At 41.7% G+C, this 19,332-nt stretch overlaps 1 pseudogene; it reads right to left on the bottom strand.

Annotated features, from left to right (window-relative positions):
* Positions 1-18,836: 18,836 nt before the first annotated feature.
* On the bottom strand, positions 18,837-19,015 carry LOC120987366 (annotated as a pseudogene).
* Positions 19,016-19,332: the final 317 nt, after the last annotated feature.

The following is a 19,332-nucleotide window of genomic DNA, read 5'->3' as shown; positions in this document are numbered from 1 at the left end:
GGAGCGTTTCTGCAGCTACCAGAGCATTGCATTGCTTTCAAACTAGCAATGTTATTGAGCTAACTTAGTAGCCCAAACATGCAGTATTAAATTATCTCTATCACATGTATTAAAAGTTAAAATCTCCCATTACACACATGCTTTGGCATTGTATTTGAAACCCCATTGTGGCCTTTAACTACATCTATCATAAGGCCGGTGAACTTTATATGTGATCATATATTTGCGAATTTTGAGAATTTGAGATTATTTTATTGAATGCGAAAAATCGTCATTGTAAAAATTGTGTAATGTGAATTCGGAACGCGAAATACAGGCGTGGGTCACTTTGGCTACATTTTTAAAGCTGCTAGAAGTTTTATGAGTTTCTCCTGAGACTGGAGAAAATGGTTGGCACGGCAGAACATTAGAATAGCTTTATATGCAGATAGAGTGCTCCAATATATTCGCGATTGCGCTAATCGGCAGTGATTATAATATTTTATCGCACTAAGTGCAACTTCAAATTTTAGCAGGTCTGACTACAGATTACTGATTGGTGCACTAAGTATTGTTGTGAACTTGACATTGCTTCCTTCTCATTGGCCCACAAGCAAGAAGCAGAGAGGAATCATGTGTTGAGTTGGAAAAAAATGCTGAATATTCGATATAACAAATATATAGCACTATATTTTAAATATTCGCAAATTCTCGAAGTGGTGATCATCACTTTAAAAATTCGCTATTCGAATATTCGTGCTCAACACTAGAGATCAGGACCTTCAATGACTAAATATCAACAGCAAAAAAATATTTTTTAAATTCTGAGTGTGAGTATAAATGTTTTTAAAGCACATATGCTATAAGGCCTCTTTGATATTGTCTTCAGTCGGAAAAACATGTAATGCACTATGATTAGATGCTTTATTATAGATAAATTCTACCCTAGAAGTACTGTTGTAATTTGGTACTGAGAATTCACCATATGACAACAAAATATCTATAATGTGCTGGCTGCATGAGACCTTACACCACAGAGCAGTTCTAGCATTTGACCTGTTCTAGTTTTTTTTATGTGGGTACATCTACTTACGGTACTGTATATACATTTTTAGAGCAGAACATGTGGGGCTGCTTTGAAAATTTGAATAACTTAGGCCGAACAACTTAGGCCAAATGCACACGGCCTTAAGAGAATGGGGGATGGGAGCATAACCTCCTTGTAGGAAACTAATTCTGAGCTATCATTTTTAATTTGAAAGGAAGCCCTTTCAGTTTTCTTTCACATACTTGTCTGAGTTATAAGAAAACTCCAGCAGTGTTCCCAAGTGTGATAAAATAACCAAAGAATACATACCATGTAGTTGCCCACTGTTCCAGCATTTAAGATCTAGTCTTCTCTACAGATGAGTAAATCAACTCTAAACACATCTAATTCTTTATTAAATAAATAAAAATATTGGATTTTAGCAAATCCAAAACTTTTTCAATTAGCCGCCATTTTACAGTTCAGAGGGCAAAGAAAGCATCTGCTACAAAATTTTTGACACTTTTTGAAAAGAAAACAATCTGGCACCTTCTGGGCTATGTAGGAATGCAAGCCGTGGAATTGATCTGTGGGCTTCTCCTACACAACCCAGCAGGCACTATGTGTGACCACATTGTGCCTAATGGGGAGTGCTGGATGTGCTCAGGTCATCTGCAGAAGGGAGCTAGGTGAGTATTACAGTTATTTTTTTTGTTTATTGACAGAACATTGGGGCACTACTGTAAAAGGAGCAGAACTACTGTGAGGGGGCACAATGTGGGGTTAACTACTGTGAAGGAGGTACAACGTGGTCATAACTACTGTGTGGGGGAACAGTCTGTGCTTAACTACTGTGAGATGACACAGTGTGAGCATAACTACTTTGAAGAAGGCACAGTGTGGGCATAACTACTGTTTGGGAGCATTTCGGGGGCATAGCTACTGTGTGGGGGCACACAGGGGAAATAATTACCATGTGTGGGCACTAAGGGGACTGGGTAGGATTGAGGGTGTATGGAAAAGTATTGGGTAGAGAGGTGGATTGTATAAAAAAAAATGCCATTGACATGCATGCTGCTGCAATTGTCCCTCTTCCCTCTTTGGGCTGCTGCAATTGTCCCTCTGTGAACACAAGCCCAAAAGGAGGACAAAGCTGCAATGCTGAAAATGGTGATAAGTATCTGTTCTTATTATTTTTAACTCTTTAAGGGCACTGTGGAAGTTTTCTTTTAATGCGCACAATCCCTTTAAATATTTTTCAAACCTCTAAAGCTAAAATTAACTATCCTTTCCAGTCTGTGCACCAGAGGCAGTCCATGAGCCTATACTGATAACAGGGGCTGCAGTTTCAGCGTTATTTTACGCCAGAAAAAGATGATTAATGTGCCCGGGCCACTGGCCCCATCTCCTGTATGATTAATGTACCAAAGCCACATCCCATCCTGAAGGCCCACACTCCATCCTCACTATGTCTTTTCAGAAAGTGGCAAGGGCAACATAAAAACACCAACTGCAACTAAATTTAGTAGCTATGGCTTTTAAAAAGTTGCCTGGGGTTTGAGACTTTTTTATGCCAGAAAACTGGCATGCGGGAAGGTAAATCTCCCGCTAGGGCCTAGTTCACACTTCAGTGATTTGGGTAGTGTTTGGTCAGTCATTCGTGATGTGAGGCAAAGATATGGTGGCTCACTCTGTCTATAGCTGTGGGTTGGGTGCTGCTAAACCTAATGACTCACCCAGTCATAAGAAGAATTGAATACAAATAGATAGAAAGGCTGAGCACTCACCACCTGGACCACACAGAGAAACGTACAAATGTGGGCAATGGTAACAATTAAATTATTTATTATTACACAAAATGCAGATATGACAACTTAAAATATACAATCATTAAAAAACAATAATAATAAAATTTAACTAATATATATCATTGACTAAAATATATTAAATAGTGGCTCAGGTGATAAAATCATCATTCAAATATATATCATAGTTTAAAATATTGAATAAGAATGATGTTATTATCTTCTATAATATTACCCTTTCGATTATGTAATATCGATAAGTTAGTATTGAAAAGTTTGATAAACTTTCGCCGATTAAAGTGCCCAGTGAATGTTCGGAATGACTATCTAAACGAAAGTCGCATTTATTGGTCTCAGTTCGATATTATAGAAAGTTTGGCATATATTCACTGACTAAGATGCTGTGATTACACCTTCTAATATGGTATAGTTCAATTGCCGTACGACTTGCGCACACAGTGGCGTCCCACGTGGCTAGCAACGTCGAATATGGCGGTACCTGGTTACAGATTGTCAGCTGGAACGGCTCGAGTGATTCTGCGGTCCCTTAGATTCACGATCTCCAGTTACCTTCCGGACTGTCTCCAACCGTGAAGAGTATTCAGGTGGAATTATCAGGACCGAATATTTGAATCGAGACGTTCACTCTATGCCAGGTAAAAATCGAACTTCTATAGTCGAGGGCTCCACAAAGATGAGGATCCAATTCCAAAATGTATAATAATGGTTAGGAGTGGACCTAACCTGGGTAAGGTTTATTAACAAATAATTTTACAAATGCCTAAGGAGACAATAAGACCTATCTTGACCCAGGTGAAATTTAATACTTCACTTTTATTATTATATATATTAAAATCTGAATTACTAAGTGAGTGCTCATTTTATTTACCTTTATTAACTATTTTACAAACCCAAAAAAAAATCAAAAAAATAATTCCAAAATGTATGGATAGATATTTGTCCATCAGCTGATGTGCGGGTCTTAGAACAACCAGACACGTTTCGGGGTCTTTTCCTGGCCTCTTCCTCAGTGGAGATCTTTCCACTGTACTTTATCTATGTAGAGGCTTCATTCCTGGTTTTGGCTCAATCGCTTTTGGAAATCACTGATCAAATGCTGATCAAATCACTGAAGTGTAAACTAAGCCTAAAAGCCCCTTTACACTGCTCAATTGAGCAGACGATTGACAGGAAGGAAGTGTTCCTTCCTGACAATCGCCTGCTCATCAGTTAAGGAGACTGCTGCATTTAGATGCAGCGATCTCCTCCACAGTACGGGGACGAGTGATCGCTAATGACATCGTTCCTCTCCATGCAAAATCATTGTTTGCCGACAGCAGAGGCCGTTTTGAGAGCACAATCTGCTGCCAAGCAAGCAATGATTTAGATGACTGCAGGAAAGATCCAATTACTCCAACAAACTCTTGTTAGCGATAGTCTGCCCAATGTTGTATAAATGGTACGGGGCCTTTAGTCTTACAAATCCTGAGCATATGAACTGCAGGTCAGATCTGAGCTTGAACCTAATGTATTTAAGTACATATTATTAGACACATTCAGCTGTACAAGATTGTTATGCATATGTCTGAGACATCAACCAAATAATCAACATATTTAGCGTAACAACTATTCCTACACCCTTAGGGATCATTCACATGGCAGTTGCCCGGCCGTGGCCGTATTGCGGCCCGCATACAGGGGGTCCGCAATACATGGACATCGGCCGTGTGCACCCCGCACCACGGATCGCAGACCTATTCACTTCAATGGGTCCGCAATCACGCAGATGAGGCACGGATCGGAACTCCACGGAAGCACTATGGAGTGCTTCCGTGGTGTTTCTGGTCGTGCCTCTGCACCCCAAAAAAGTAGCGCATGCACTATTTTTTTGCAGTGTGGACCGTGGGATGCGGATCGCAGACCCCAGTTAAGTGAATGGGTCCGCAATCCGCATGCGACTGCCCCATGGTCGTGCCCGTGCATTGCAGACCGCAATTTGCTGTCTGCAGCACAGGCTCGGCCGGCACACAGTCGTGGGCATGAGCCCTTAGTGTATAAAAAACTAACAGGACTGTATTGAGCTGAAGGGTACATGCTTTGTTCTTTTGGTCATTGTGCCAAATTCTCTGCAGCATTTACAAAACTTAGCACTAATACATCTGGTTACTGGCCTATTACCAGTAAAGAACTAGTAGGCAGAGCATATATAGCCTGTATTCTATTGCACTGCTGTAATAAATGTAAGTAAACATATTTGCTCATTAATAATTATTATACTGTCTCATTTTCCTTTTTGCTTGTTTCACTATTTATTGGCAGACTATGTTCGGTATTTTCTTTCTTCTTCTCTTTCTGATATATGTGTGTGTTGTCTTTGAGATTATGGTGTTTTCCAAATATGTGTCCATTCAAGTATAGAAAAGACTCCAGCTGACCATTTGAATAGGTCCAGAGTCAATTGGTCTAAGATGCATGCGTATAAATAAAAGGTCTGGATGAGCTTCTATTCTCCATCCTTCTGCATTGATTTCACACTTTTCTATCCTGTTAGCGTTCTATCGTTTATTCTAACACTGACTTTTCTGTTATTGTGTCATCTGCATTTAATCTATCTGAAAGGACTTTAGGACTTATTTCAATATTGAAGTTTAGCAGCAGCTGTGTATCATGACATAGGACTAAGAGTGAAACTGCATTGCCATATCTGTCCTATTTCACTGAGCCCATGAGATTTGCTTTGCATCAGAATCCTGCCTCATGCTTTGTCTGCTGTCATTTTCTTTTAGAAACTTGATGAAGTAAAATGTTCAGGCATGGTTCCTTATAATTTATCAAGAGAATCCTAAGAAGGAAAAAAAGAGCAAATCTGTCAATGCATGTATGTTTTTTTATTGCTAAGAATAATGTGCAACTATCATTGACATACTGTAAAAAAGGTATTTCCAATGTATTTATTCATTTAAAAGGAACCTGTCACATTGAAAATACAGTCCAGTCTACAGACAGTATGGGATTGATCAGAAGTTGCTGAGCAGATTGGTATATAGTTTTTTGGGTTCATATTTGCTATAACTTGTCATTTATTCATCTAAATCTAAGCTCATTCTATGGTTAGGAGTCCAGTGGGCGGTCCTACTAAAAGCATCTATCGTTCTAAGCACACTCATACTGGAAATGATGTCAGTCACTGGATAGGACCACTCACTGGACACCTGACTCCAGAAAAAGCAGATGTTTAACCACTTCCCGACCCCCCATTGACTATAAACGTCCTTGGGCGGTTGGTTTTTCTCTGAATGGAACGTTCTGGAACGTCCATTCAGAGATGGTAGCTACACGCTAATCGTGCAGATGCCGAGCGGGAATCCCGCTGTCAGTGACAGCAGGGCACCCCAGAGAGAAGACAGGGACCTACCTGGCTGTCCCTTAGATCGCTCAATGAGTGCTGTGTATACAGATGAGGAAGCGCTATGTCCCGGCCCGGTGGTCATGTGATCGCTGGGGTCGGGAGAGTACAGGAGCTGTCAGGTCTTCCATAGACCTCGATCAGCCCTGTATTATGCTATACAGCCTCTCTGGGGGGTGAATTTCCCCTGTAATTGGGGCTACTATATCAGCCCCAGATACAGGAGAAATCATTAGTTAAAAAAAAAGGAAGTTAAATGTCCCCCAGAGGTCTTGTATGTCCTTATGGAGGGACACAAAGTGTAAAATAAAAAATAAAAAAAATAAAGTGTTTTGAAAAAAATAAATAAAAAAAGTTTCACATTTTAAAAAAGAATTCCCCCCAAATCTGTTAGCTAAATTTTTTTTAAATAATAGAAGAAAAAAAAAAAAATAGGCATATTTGGTATCACCGCATCCGCAACAACTGGCTCTATAATAATATCATATGATCTACCCCATCAGGTGAATGCCGTAAGATAAATAAATAAATAAATAAACATTGTGCCAAAACAGATTTGAAGGTGAGCTCACCTCCCCAAAAATGTTAATCAATCAAAAAGTCGTATGTACCGCAAAATGGTAGCAATAAAAACGTCACCTCATCCTGCCAAAAATGAGCCCCCAAACAATATCATAGCCAGAAAAATTAAAAAAATATGGCTCTATGAAAATTGCAACACAAAAACATGATTTTTTCTTTCAAAAAATGCTCTTACTGTGTAAAATGTAAAAAAAAAAAAAAAGACATATTTGGTATTGCCGCATCCGTAACAATTAGCTCTACAAAAATATCAAATGTTCTACCAAATCAAGTGAATGGTGTAAAAAAGAACTAATAAAAATTATGCCAAAACATTTTTTGGTCCACCTCACAAAAAACATAATATCAATCAATCAAAAAGTTGTATATACCCCAAAATGGTAGCAATAAAAACATCACATAATCACATTGTCCCGCAAAAATTAAGCCCTCACACAAGACTATCGCCAGAAAAATGAAAAAATATGGCTCTAAGAATTTTTTTTTTCTAAAATGGTTTTTTATTGTGTAAAATGTAAAAAAATATAAATAAAATAGACATATTTGGTATTGTTGCCTCCATAATGACCAGATCTATAAAAATATCATGATCTACCCCATCAAGTGAATGGTGTATAAAAAAAAAAATAGAAAAATTACACCACATAGCTTTTTTTGTGACTTCACCTCCCAAAAATGAGCTAAAAAGCAACCAGAAAGCCAAATGTACCCAAATGGTGCCAATAAAAACTACAGCTTGTCTCGCACAAAATAAGCCCTCACACAGCTTATTCAACAAAAAATAAAAAAAGTTAATGCTCTTAAAAACCATGACAGAAAATTCTATTCTCCCTTCTAAGGTCTGGTGTTTCCCCAAATAACAGTTTATGACCACAATTGGGGTGTTAATGTATTTAGGAGAAAGTGGGTAGCAAATTGAGGGGGGATATTCTCCTGTTATCTTTTGTGAAAAAAAAAGTTTGGGCCTAAAGCAGCATTTTCTTGTAAAAAAAATAAAAATGTAATTTTTCATTTTCACACCCAAGTATTAAAAATTCTATGAAACAGCTGTTGAGTGAAGTGCTTGCTACACCCCTTAAAATTCCTTGGGTAATGTAGATTACAAAATGTGGTCACTTTTTGGGGGTTTTCACTGTGGGGTTACCTCATGGCCTCTTCAAATGCAACATGGTGCCCATTCCAGCTAAATCTGCCCTCCAAAAACCATATGGCGCTCCTTGCCTTCTGTGCCCTGTCGTGTGTCCAAACAGCGATATATGACCACATATGGGGAGTTTCTGCAAACTGCAGAATCAAGGTAATACATATTGAGGTTTGTTTTGTTGTTAACCCTTAATGTGTTCCAGGAAAAAAATTGATTAAAATGGAAAATCTGCAAAAAAGTGACATTTTGAAATTTCACCTCTATTTTGCTTTAATTCCTATGGAATTTCTAAAACAAGTTTAATATAGTTTGAGGGGTGTCATTTCAAAAATGGGGTCATTTATGGGTTGGTTATATTATGTAAGCCCCACAAAGTGACTTCAGAACTGAACTGGTCCTTAAAAAAGTTGACTTTGGAAATTTTCTTACAAATTTCAAAAACTGCTTCTAAAATTCTAAACCTTGTAGCGTCCTAAAAAAATAAAATTACATTACTAAAATGATGGCAACATAAAGTAGACATATGGGGAATGTTAATTAATAAATATTTTATGAGGGATTACTATCTGGATTACTATCTGTTTCAAAAGCAGAGAGATTCAAATTTAGAAAACACTGAATTTTTTCACATTTTCGTTAACTTTTGTTTTGTTTTTATAAATAAAGGTAAAACATATTGACTCAAATTTACCATTAACATGAAGTACAATGTGTCACGAGAAAACAATCTCAGAATGGCTTGGATAAGTAAAAGTGTTCCAAATTTATTACCACATAAAGTGACATATGTCAGATTTTCAAAATTAGGCTTGGTCAGGAAGGGGTAAATGAATAAAATACAAGTTAGGCCTCTTTCACACGACCATTTATTTTTTTCGTTTACGGGCCGTTTTTTTTGCGTTCCGTATATTGTCTGTATACGGAACCATTCATTTCAATGGTTTCGCAAAAAAAAAAGAATTTACTCCGTATGCATTCCGTTTCCGTTGAAAGATAGAACATGTCCTATTATTGCCCGCAAATCACGTTCAGTGGCTCCATTCAAGTCAATGGGTCCTCAAAAAAAAGGAACACATACGGAAATTCATCCGTATGTCTTCCGTATCCGTTCCGTTTTTGCGGAACCATCTATTAAAAAAATTATATGCCTAGCACAATTTTTTCTATGTAATTACTGTATACTGTATTTGCCATATGGAAAAACGGAATAGAAACGGAAACACAACGAAAAAGCGGACCGCAAAACATTGAAAAAGCCATACGGTCGTGTGAAAGAGGCCTTACACTGAACCTTTTCCCAAACTACAATACATTTGGAAAGTTTTCCTTAGCAAATATATATATATTTTTTTGTTACGGCACCTCCTCCGTGTACTGAGAGCTGTTTACGGGGGCTGATCTTAAGTCAGAAAAAGCAGATATATAAATGTGTAAATTAAGTTTTACTGAATCCTTACCCACAAAAATACATATCAATCTGCTCAGTGTCTCCTCCTCTTTAAAATGTTTACTGCAAATTGCATTGCATTTTGTGGTTACAGGTCCTCATTAACCCCTTATGGACCTCAGCTTTACATGTATGGCAGACGTCTGGTTTTTAAAAAAGGCACATAGCTGCTGGGTCTTCTGCTATTTCACACAGCAGACACCCGTGGCCAATGTCTGTGATCGGCAATAACTCCTATCACAGACGTTTAACCCTTCAGAATTTATGGAGAATTATGACAACCACAGCATATGAGTTGGCTTTCCCTGGGAGCTCTGTGCCCCCGGGGTCCGACAGGTCCTCTCTAACATCTTGTTTTGTCTTTTAGTTTGTCCCTGCCAGGATTTCCAGTTGACACTAAAGTTGAATCTTTTATAGCCCTGTGCTTACCCTTGTAGTCATACCAATGGCTTATATGTTCACACATGACACATGTTCATAAGAATTCAACTGAAAAGGGGACTTTGCAATTTTCCTCTGGGTGCTGATGGGAGAGTACAGAGTAAGGCCTAATTCACATTTGCGTGTCCATTTCTCATCCATAAAAAAAAAAATCAGTCTGTGTTACATCCGTGAAAATGTCTGTGAAGCATCCGTGTTTGGTCCGTGTGTCCATTTTTACCCTCAGTGTGTTATCTGTATTCCATGGATGCTGTTCAACTGAAAATTAATTTCCAGAAGATCTCCTATCAGTGAAAAACAGATGCAACATGTACAGTGGGGGAAATAATTATTTGACCCCTCACTGATTTTGTAAGTTTGTCCAATGACAAAGAAATGAAAAGTCTCAGAACAGTATCATTTCAATGGTAGGTTTATTGTAACAGTGGCAGATAGCACATCAAAAGGAAAATCGAAAAAATAACTTTAAATAAAAGATAGCAACTGATTTGCATTTCATTGAGTGAAATAAGTATTTGAACCCTCTAACAAAAAAAGACTTAATACTTGGTGGAAAAACCCTTGTTTGCAAGCACAGAGGTCAAACGTTTCTTGTAATTGATGACCAAGTTTGCGCACATTTTAGGAGGAATGTTGGTCCACTCCTCTTTGCAGATCATCTCTAAATCCCTAAGGTTTCGAGGCTGTCTCTGTGCAACTCTGAGCTTGAGCTCCCTCCATAGGTTTTCGATTGGATTAAGGTCTGGAGACTGACTAGGCCACTCCATGACCTTAATGTGCTTCTTCTTGAGCCACTCCTTTGTTGCCTTTGCTGTATGTTTTGGGTCATTGTCGTGCTGGAACACCCATCCACGACCCATTTTCAGTTTCCTGGCAGAGGGAAGGAGGTTGTCGCTCAGGATTTCACGATACATGGCTCCGTCCATTTTCCCGTTTATGCGAATAAGTTGTCCTGTGCCCTTAGCAGAAAAACACCCCCAAAGCAAAATGTTTCCACCCCCATGCTTGACGGTGGGGACGGTGTTTTGGGGGTCATAGGCAGCATTTTTCTTCCTCCAAACACAGCGAGTTGAGTTAATGCCAAAGAGCTCTATTTTGGTCTCATCAGACCACAGCACCTTCTCCCAGTCACTCTCTGAATCATTCAGGTGTTCATTGGCAAACTTCAGACGGGCCTGCACATGTGCCTTCCTGAGCAGGGGGACCTTGCGAGCCCTGCAGGATTTTAATCCATTGCGGTGTAATGTGTTTCCAATGGTTTTCTTGGTGACTGTGGTCCCTGCTAATTTGAGGTCATTAACTAACTCCTCCCGTGTAGTTCTAGGATGCTTTTTCACCTTTCTCAGAACCATTGACACCCCACGAGGTGAGATCTTGCGTGGAGCCCCAGAGCGAGGTCGATTGATGTTCATTTTGTGCTCCTTCCATTTTCGAACAATCGTACCAACAGTTGTCACCTTCTCTCCCAGCTTCTTGCTAATGGTTTTGTAGCCCATTCCAGCCTTGTGCAGGTCTACAATTTTGTCTCTGACATCCTTGGACAGCTCTTTGGTCTTTCCCATGTTGGAGAGTTTGGAGTCTGCTTGATTGATTGATTCTGTGGACAGGTGTCTTTTATACAGGTGACTAGTTAAGACAGGTGTCCTTAATGAGGGTGACTAATTGAGTAGAAGTGTCTAACCACTCTGTGGGAGCCAGAACTCTTAATGGTTGGTAGGGGTTCAAATACTTATTTCACTCAATGAAATGCAAATCAGTTGCTATCTTTTATTTAAAGTTATTTTTTCGATTTTCCTTTTGATGTGCTATCTGCCACTGTTACAATAAACCTACCATTGAAATGATACTGTTCTGAGACTTTTCATTTCTTTGTCATTGGACAAACTTACAAAATCAGTGAGGGGTCAAATAATTATTTCCCCCACTGTATGCCATCCATGTTGTGTCTGTGACTTTCTCTGAGCCATACACTTCAATTGGGCTTGTTTGGCCCACATCACGGACCAAAGTGATGCATGTCTCCGATTTTTTCACTGACCCATGGTCTGTAAAAAATACTGATGTGTGAACAGACACATTGAAATAAATGGGTACATGTGCTGACTGTGGAAAATACAGACAGTTCATGTCAGTGAAATGTGAACGAGGCCTAAGGTTGCAGTCTTGAAGCTCAAGCTCCTTGTATTAAATGTATTGACAACATGACTGTTAATTATCTTTATTGATTAAGATGATTTCTGATTGAAGAATAATGAAGATTGATTTATTTACAACATATTTCAGTTAAAGAGGACCTTTCACCGATTATTACACTATAAACTAACTATACAGACATGTAGAGCGGCACCCGGGGATCTCACTGCACTTACTATTATCCCCGGGTGCCGCTCCGTTCTCCTGCTATGCCCTCCGGTATCTCCGTTCCCTAAGTTATGGTAGGCGGAGTCTGCCCTTGTTCTTCTGTAGCGCTGGCCAATCGCATTGCAGAGCTCACAGCCTGGGAGAAAATAACCTCCCAGGCTGTGAGCTCTGCGCTGCGATTGGCCAGCGCTAGAGCAGAACAAGGGCAGACTCCGCCTACCATAACTTAGTGACTGGAATCTCCGCCTACTATAACTTAGTGAGCGGAGATACCGGAGGGCATAGCGGCAGAACGGAGCGGCGCCCGGGGATAATAGTAAGTGCAGTGAGATCCCCGGGCGCCGCTTTACATGTCTGTATAGTTAGTTCATAGTGTAAAAATCGGTGAAAGGTCCTCTTTAAAGCGACTGGTCACTGAGACGCTCAAAAATGATGTGTAAGTCATTACCTACAGGGGATGATTACATGCTATTTTTTTCCAGCCCTTGCTGCTAGAGATGTCCCGAACTATTCGCCGGCGAACAGTTCCCAGCGAACATCGCTTGTTCGCATTCGCCGCTGCGGGCGAACATATGCTATGTTCGGTCCGTCCCCTATTCGTCATCATTGAGTAAACTTTGACCATGTACCTCACAGTCAGCAGACACATTCCAGCCAATCAGCATCATACCCTCCCTCCCAGACCCTCCCACCTCCTGGACAGCATCCATTTTAGATTCATTCGGAAGCTGCATTCTTAGTGAGAGGAGGGACAGTGTAGCTGCTTCTGATTTAATAGGGAAATCGATAGCTAGGCTAGTGTATTCAGTGTCCACTACAGTCCTGAAAGACTCATCTGATCTCTGCTGTAAGGACAGCACCCCAAAAAGCCCTTTTTAGGGCTAGAACATCAGTCTGCTTTTTTCTTTTTTTTTTCCTGTGTAATCTAATTGCAGTTGCCAGCCTGCCAGCGTGTGTGTCAGGCTCACAACGTATACTGTGCCCACTTGCCAAGTGCCACCACCTTTGACTGTAATATAATAGCAGTCAGTTGCCTGCACGTGCGTGTGTGTGTTTCATGCCCTGCAAGTGCATAGTGTCACCAGCGCAACTCATATCTGGTGTCACAGAAGATTATATTTAAAAAAATTAAATAATTTTGACTGTGAATAAATAGCAGTCAGTTGCCTGCACGCGTTTGTGTGTTTCAGGCCCTGCAAGTGCATAGTGTCACCAGCGCAACTCATATCTGGTGTCACAGTAGATTACATTTAAAAAAAAATAAAAAATTTGGACTGTGAATAAATAGCAGTCAGTTGCCTGCACGCATGTGTGTGTTTCAGGCCCTGCAAGTGCATAGTGTCACCAGCGCAACTCATAGCCGGTGTCACAGTAGATTACATTTAAAAAAAAACAACAATTTTGACTGTGAATAAATAGCAGTCAGTTGCCTGCACGCATGTGTGTGTTTCAGGCCCTGCAAGTGCATAGTGTCACCAGCGCAACTCATATCTGGTGTCACAGTAGATTACATAAAAAACAAAAACTATTCTGACTGTGAATAAATAAAAGTCAGTTGCCTGCACGCATTTGTGTGTTTCAGGCCCTGCAGGTGCATAGTGTTACCAGCGCAACTCATATCTGGTGTCACAGTAGATTACATAAAAAAATAAAAATACATTTTGACTGTGAATAAATAGCAGTCAGTTGCCTGCACGCGTGTGTGTGTTTCATGCCCTGCAAGTGCATAGTGTCACCAGCGCAACTCATATCTGGTGTCACATTAGATTACATTTAAAGAAAAAGAACAATTTTGACTGTGAATAAATAGCAGTCAGTTGCCTGCACGCGTGTGTGTGTTTCAGGTCCTGCAAGTGCATAGTGTCACCAGCACAACTCATATCTGGTGTCACATTAGATTACATTTAAAGAAAAAGAACAATTTTGACTATGAATAAATAGCAGTCAGTTGCCTGCATGCGTGTGTGTGTTTCAGGCCCTGCAAGTGCATAATGTCACCAGCGCAACTCATATCTGGTGTCACAGTAGATTACATTAAAAAAAAATTAAAAAAATTTGACTGTGAATAAATAGCAGTCAGTTGCCTGCACACGTGTGTGTGTTTCAGGCCCTGCAAGTGCATAGTGTCACCAGCGCAACACATATCTGGTGTCACATTAGATTACATTTAAAGTAAAACAATAATTTTGACTGTGAAATAATAGCAGTCAGTTGCCTGCACGCGTGTGTGTGTTTCAGGCCCTGCAAGTGCAAAGTGTCACCAGCGCAACTCATATGTGGTTTCACAGTAGATTACATTTTTAAAAAAAACAACAATTTTGACTGTGAATAAATAGCAGTTAGTTGCCTGCACGCGTGTGTGTGTTTCAGGCCCTGCAAGTGCATAGTGTCACCAACGCAACTCATATCTGGTGTCACATTAGATTACATTTAAAGAAAAACAACAATTTTGACTGTGAATAAATAGCAGTCAGTTGCCTGCAGGCGTGTGTGTGTTTCAGGCCCTGCAAGTGCATAGTGTCACCAGCGCAACTCATATGTGGTGTCACATTAGATTACATTTAAAGAAAAACAACAATTTTGACTGTGAATAAATAGCAGTCAGTTGCCTGCACGAGTGTGTGTGTTTCAGGCCCTGCAAGTGCATAGTGTCACCAGCGCAACTCATATCTGGTGTCACAGTAGATTAAATTGAAAGAAAAACAACAATTTTGACTGTGAATAAATAGCGGTCAGTTGCCTGCACGCGTGTGTGTGTTTCAGGCCCTGCAAGTGCATAGTGTCACCAGCGCAACTCATATCTGGTGTCACATTAGATTACATTTAAAGAAAAACAACAATTTTGACTGTGAATAAATAGCAGTCAGTTGCCTGCACGCGTGTGTGTGTTTCAGGCCCTGCAAGTGCATAGTGTCACCAGCGCAACTCATATCTGGTGTCACAGTAGATTACATTTAAAAAAATATATATATATTTTGACTGTAATAGATTGAATAGCAGTTAGTTGTCTGCAAGCATGTGTGTCAGGCCTACAGCATCTACTCTGCCAACTTCTACCAGTGCACAGTGCCACTCATATCTGGTGTCACAGTAGCTTGCACGCATAGTACAACTAAACTAATCTAAAAAAAATGACAGGCAGAGTCAGGCCACCCCGCAGGGGCCGTCGTGGTCATGGTGCTGATTCCCTTTGGCCCTAGAATAATGCCCAGTGTTCAGAGGCCACGTACCCTGAACTCGAAAAGTTCTGAGGACATAGTTGACTGGCTAACACAGGACACCCAATCTTCTACAGCTTCCACTCGGAACCTTGACGCACCATCCTCTTCCAGCTCAGCTTCGGGCACCTCTCAAGTTACCACTTGCCCGCCTGCCGCCACCACCAACACTAGCACCACAACTGCTTCACTTGATCTGTCAGAGGAGTTATTTACACATCAGTTGGAAGAAATGAGTGATGCGCAACCATTATTGCCAGAGGATGTAGATAATAGGGATATGTCTCAGTCAGGCAGCATTACACACATGGACATACGGTGTGATGATGATGTTGTACCCGCTGCTGCTTCCTTTGCTGAGTTGTCAGATACAAGTGAAGCGGTTGATGATGACGATGTGTCCGTGGATGTCACGTGGGTGCCCGCTCGAAGAGAAGAAGAACAGGGGGAAAGTTCAGATGGGGAGACAGAGAGGAGGAGGAGATGAGTTGTAAGCAGGGGGAGGTAATCTCAAGAAGCTAGTGGCACAGTCAGACAGCATGCATCGGCACCCGGGGTCAGCCAGACAGCACACCAATCAACGCATGCTGTTGCCACCACCAGAATGACGTCATTGCAGAGATCAGCAGTGTGGCATTTTTTTTGTGTGTCTGCCTCTGACACCAGCGATGCCATTTGCAACCTGTGCCAAAAGAAACTGAGTCGTGGGAAGTCCAACACCCACCTAGGTACAACTGCTTTTGCGAAGGCACATGATCTCAAATCACAAATGCATATGGGATCAACACATGAGTACAAGCAGCACACAAACTCAAAGCTGCCATCCTCCTCCTGGTCCAGCATCTTCACACCGGACCAGCACTCCTGTCCGCCCTGAACGCACAGGTGGATCAGTGGCTGACTCTGCACAAACTGGAGATCGGCAAAGTGGTGTGTGACAACGGAAGCAATTTGTTGGCGGCATTGAATTTGGGCAAGTTGACACATGTGCCGTACATGGCACATGTGTTGAATCTGATTGTACAACGCTTTGTGCATAAGTACCCAGGCTTACAGGACGTCTTCAAGCATGCCAGGAAGGTGTGTGGCCATTTCAGGCTTTTTTACATGGCCATGGCGCACTTTTCAGATATCCAGCGGCGAAACAACATGCCAGTGAGGCGCTTGATTTGCGACAGCCCAACACATTGAAATTCAACACTCCTAATGTTCGACCGCCTGCTCCAACAAGAAAAAGCCCTCAACGAGTATTTGTATGACCGGGGTGCTAGGACAGCTGGGATTTTTTTTGCCACGTTACTGGACGCTCATGCGCAATGCCTGTAGGCTCATGCGTCCTTTTGAGGAGGTGACAAACCTAGTCAGTCGCACCGAAGGCACCATCAGCGACATCATCCCATTTGTTTTCTTCCTGGAGCGTGCCCTGTGAAGAGTGCTGGATCAGGTCGTAGATGAGCGTGAAGAGGAAGAGTTGTGGTCACCATCACCACCAGAAACAGCCTTATCAGCATCGCTTGCTGGACCTGCAGCAACGCTGGAAGAGGAGTGTGAGGAAGAGGAGTCAGAGGAGGAATGTGGCTTTGAGGAGGAGGAGGAAGACCAACCACAGCAGGCATCCCAGGGTGCTCGTTGTCACCTATCTGGTACCCGTGGTGTTGTACGTGGCTGGGGGGAAGAACAGACTTTCAGTGAGATCACTGAGGACGAGGAACGGGAAATGAGTAGCTCGGCATCCAACCTTGTGCACATGGGGTCTTTCATGCTGTCATGCCTGTTGAGGGACCCTCGTATAAAAAGGCTGAAGGAGAACGACCTGTACTGGGTGGCCACACTACTAGACCCCCGGTATAAGCAGAAAGTGCCTGAAATGTTACAGAATTACCGCAAGTCGGAAAGAATGCAGCAGTTCCAAAATAAATTAAAAAGTATGCTTTACATAGCGTATAAGGGTGATGTCACAGCACAACGGGAATCTAACAGGGGAAGAGGTGAAAGTAATCTTCCTACCACGACCATGCCGGCAAGGACAGGACGCTTTACAGACGTGTTGTTGATGGAGGACATGCAGAGCTTTTTAAGTCCTACGCATCGCCACAGCCCTTCGGCGTCCACCCTCAGAGAACGGCTCGACCGACAGGTAGCAGACTACCTCGCCTTAACTGCAGATATCGACACTCTGAGGAGCGATGAACCCCTTGACTGCTGGGTGTGCAGGCTTGACCTGTGGCCTGAGATATCATAATTTGCGATAGAACTTCAAGTGTCCTGTCAGAAAGGACCTTCAGTGCAGCAGGAGGTATTGTCACTGAGAAGAGAAGTCGCCTAGGTCAAAAAAGTCTAGATTACCTCACCTTTATTAAGATGAATGAGGCATGGATCCCGAAGGGGCTGACAGTGGGCGATACATTTGACTAATAAAGGCCTGGTGATGATAAGATGAGCTGCCTTGGGCTAAAAATGGTCCACAGGCTGCTGTATTTTATCTCTGCATGCCGGATGACTTGCGTGACTTATCTGCCACCAACTAGGGTTCAAGCCAAAATGTTTTAGTGCACTTTCTGCCTGGAAAATTTTTCTGGCCGCTGCTATAGCAGCAGCTGCAACAATACCTAATTTTTCAGGCATGTGTACATGCCTAATTTTTCTGGACTCTGGTGCTCCACTGTGGCTGCAAAAAAAAGAAAAAAAAAAAAGGCACATACATGTGTCAATTCCCCTTCGTGATTGTTACCTTGTTGTGGTGAAGGGGCTTGCGTATCACAATGAAGCGACCACCTCTATGAGTGTGTTGGCAATGGCAATGTTGCCACACCCCGGATGATAAGGTCGTTGCTTCATTGTGAACAGACCAAAAGCGATCGGCTGGATAATTTTGCATAGAAAAAACATTAATTTTCTTTGTGATCATCTAAGGTGATCATTAAAGCCTACTAGGCCAACAATGGGCCCACACTGCAGAATCATTGTTTTCTGGGTCACTTAACTGTCACTGAACTACCTCAGCATGACCATATACTTTGAAAAAACCCCATAGCCTGCAATCTCCAAAACGTGCGCACGAGCACAGTCATCACTACACCAAGATTGACGCATAGAGGAATAAAATTTATGTCATGAGTGTGTCAACTATTGACAACTCTTTGCGGTTGTCTAAAATCTATTCCATACACGTCCCCTGATAGGGGACGTAACAGGGATTAAACTGATAGGAATAGTACTACTTAACACACCACTCATATCTGGTGGCACAGTACATTGCACGGCGCACGCGCAGTGCCCCAAATTGGAAGTAGGAGGATCAACCAAGCATCTTTTTCCATCTCCCGGTTCCTAAAATCTATTTCATACACTGGCCACTGATAGGGGACGTAACAGGGATTAAACTGATAGGAATATTACTACTTAACACACAACTCATATCTGGTGGCACAGTACATTGCAAGGCATACGCGCAGTGCCCCAAATTGGAAGTAAGAGGACCGACCAAGCATCTTTTTCCATCTCCCGGTTCCTAAAATCTATTCCATACACCGGCCCCTGATAGGGGACAAAACAGAGATTAAACTGTTAAGAACAGATTTTTTTTTAATAAAAAAAAAAGAGGACAGCCTCTGCGGAGCTGGGTATTTTTTGGCCGCATTACTGAACGCTCATGCACAATGGCTGTAGGCTCATCCTTTTGCGGAGGTGACAAACCTGGTCAGTCAAACCCAAGGCAACATCATCGACCTCATCCCATATGCGTTTTTTCTGGAGCGTGCCCTGCGAAGAGTGCTGGATCAGGCCGTAGATGAGCATGAAGAGGAAGAGTTGTGGTCACCATCACCACCAGAAACAGCCTTGTCGTCGTCGATTGCTGGACCTGTGGCAATGCAGAGGGAGGAGTCTGAAGAAGAGGAGTCAGAGGAGGAAGGTGGCTTTG

Source organism: Bufo bufo, chromosome 1, assembly GCF_905171765.1.
Source record: "Bufo bufo chromosome 1, aBufBuf1.1, whole genome shotgun sequence".
In the NCBI taxonomy this organism is placed as follows: domain Eukaryota; kingdom Metazoa; phylum Chordata; class Amphibia; order Anura; family Bufonidae; genus Bufo; species Bufo bufo.
The sequence above is the reverse complement of the archived record's forward strand: the minus strand, read 5'-3'. Positions and strand labels throughout refer to the sequence as shown.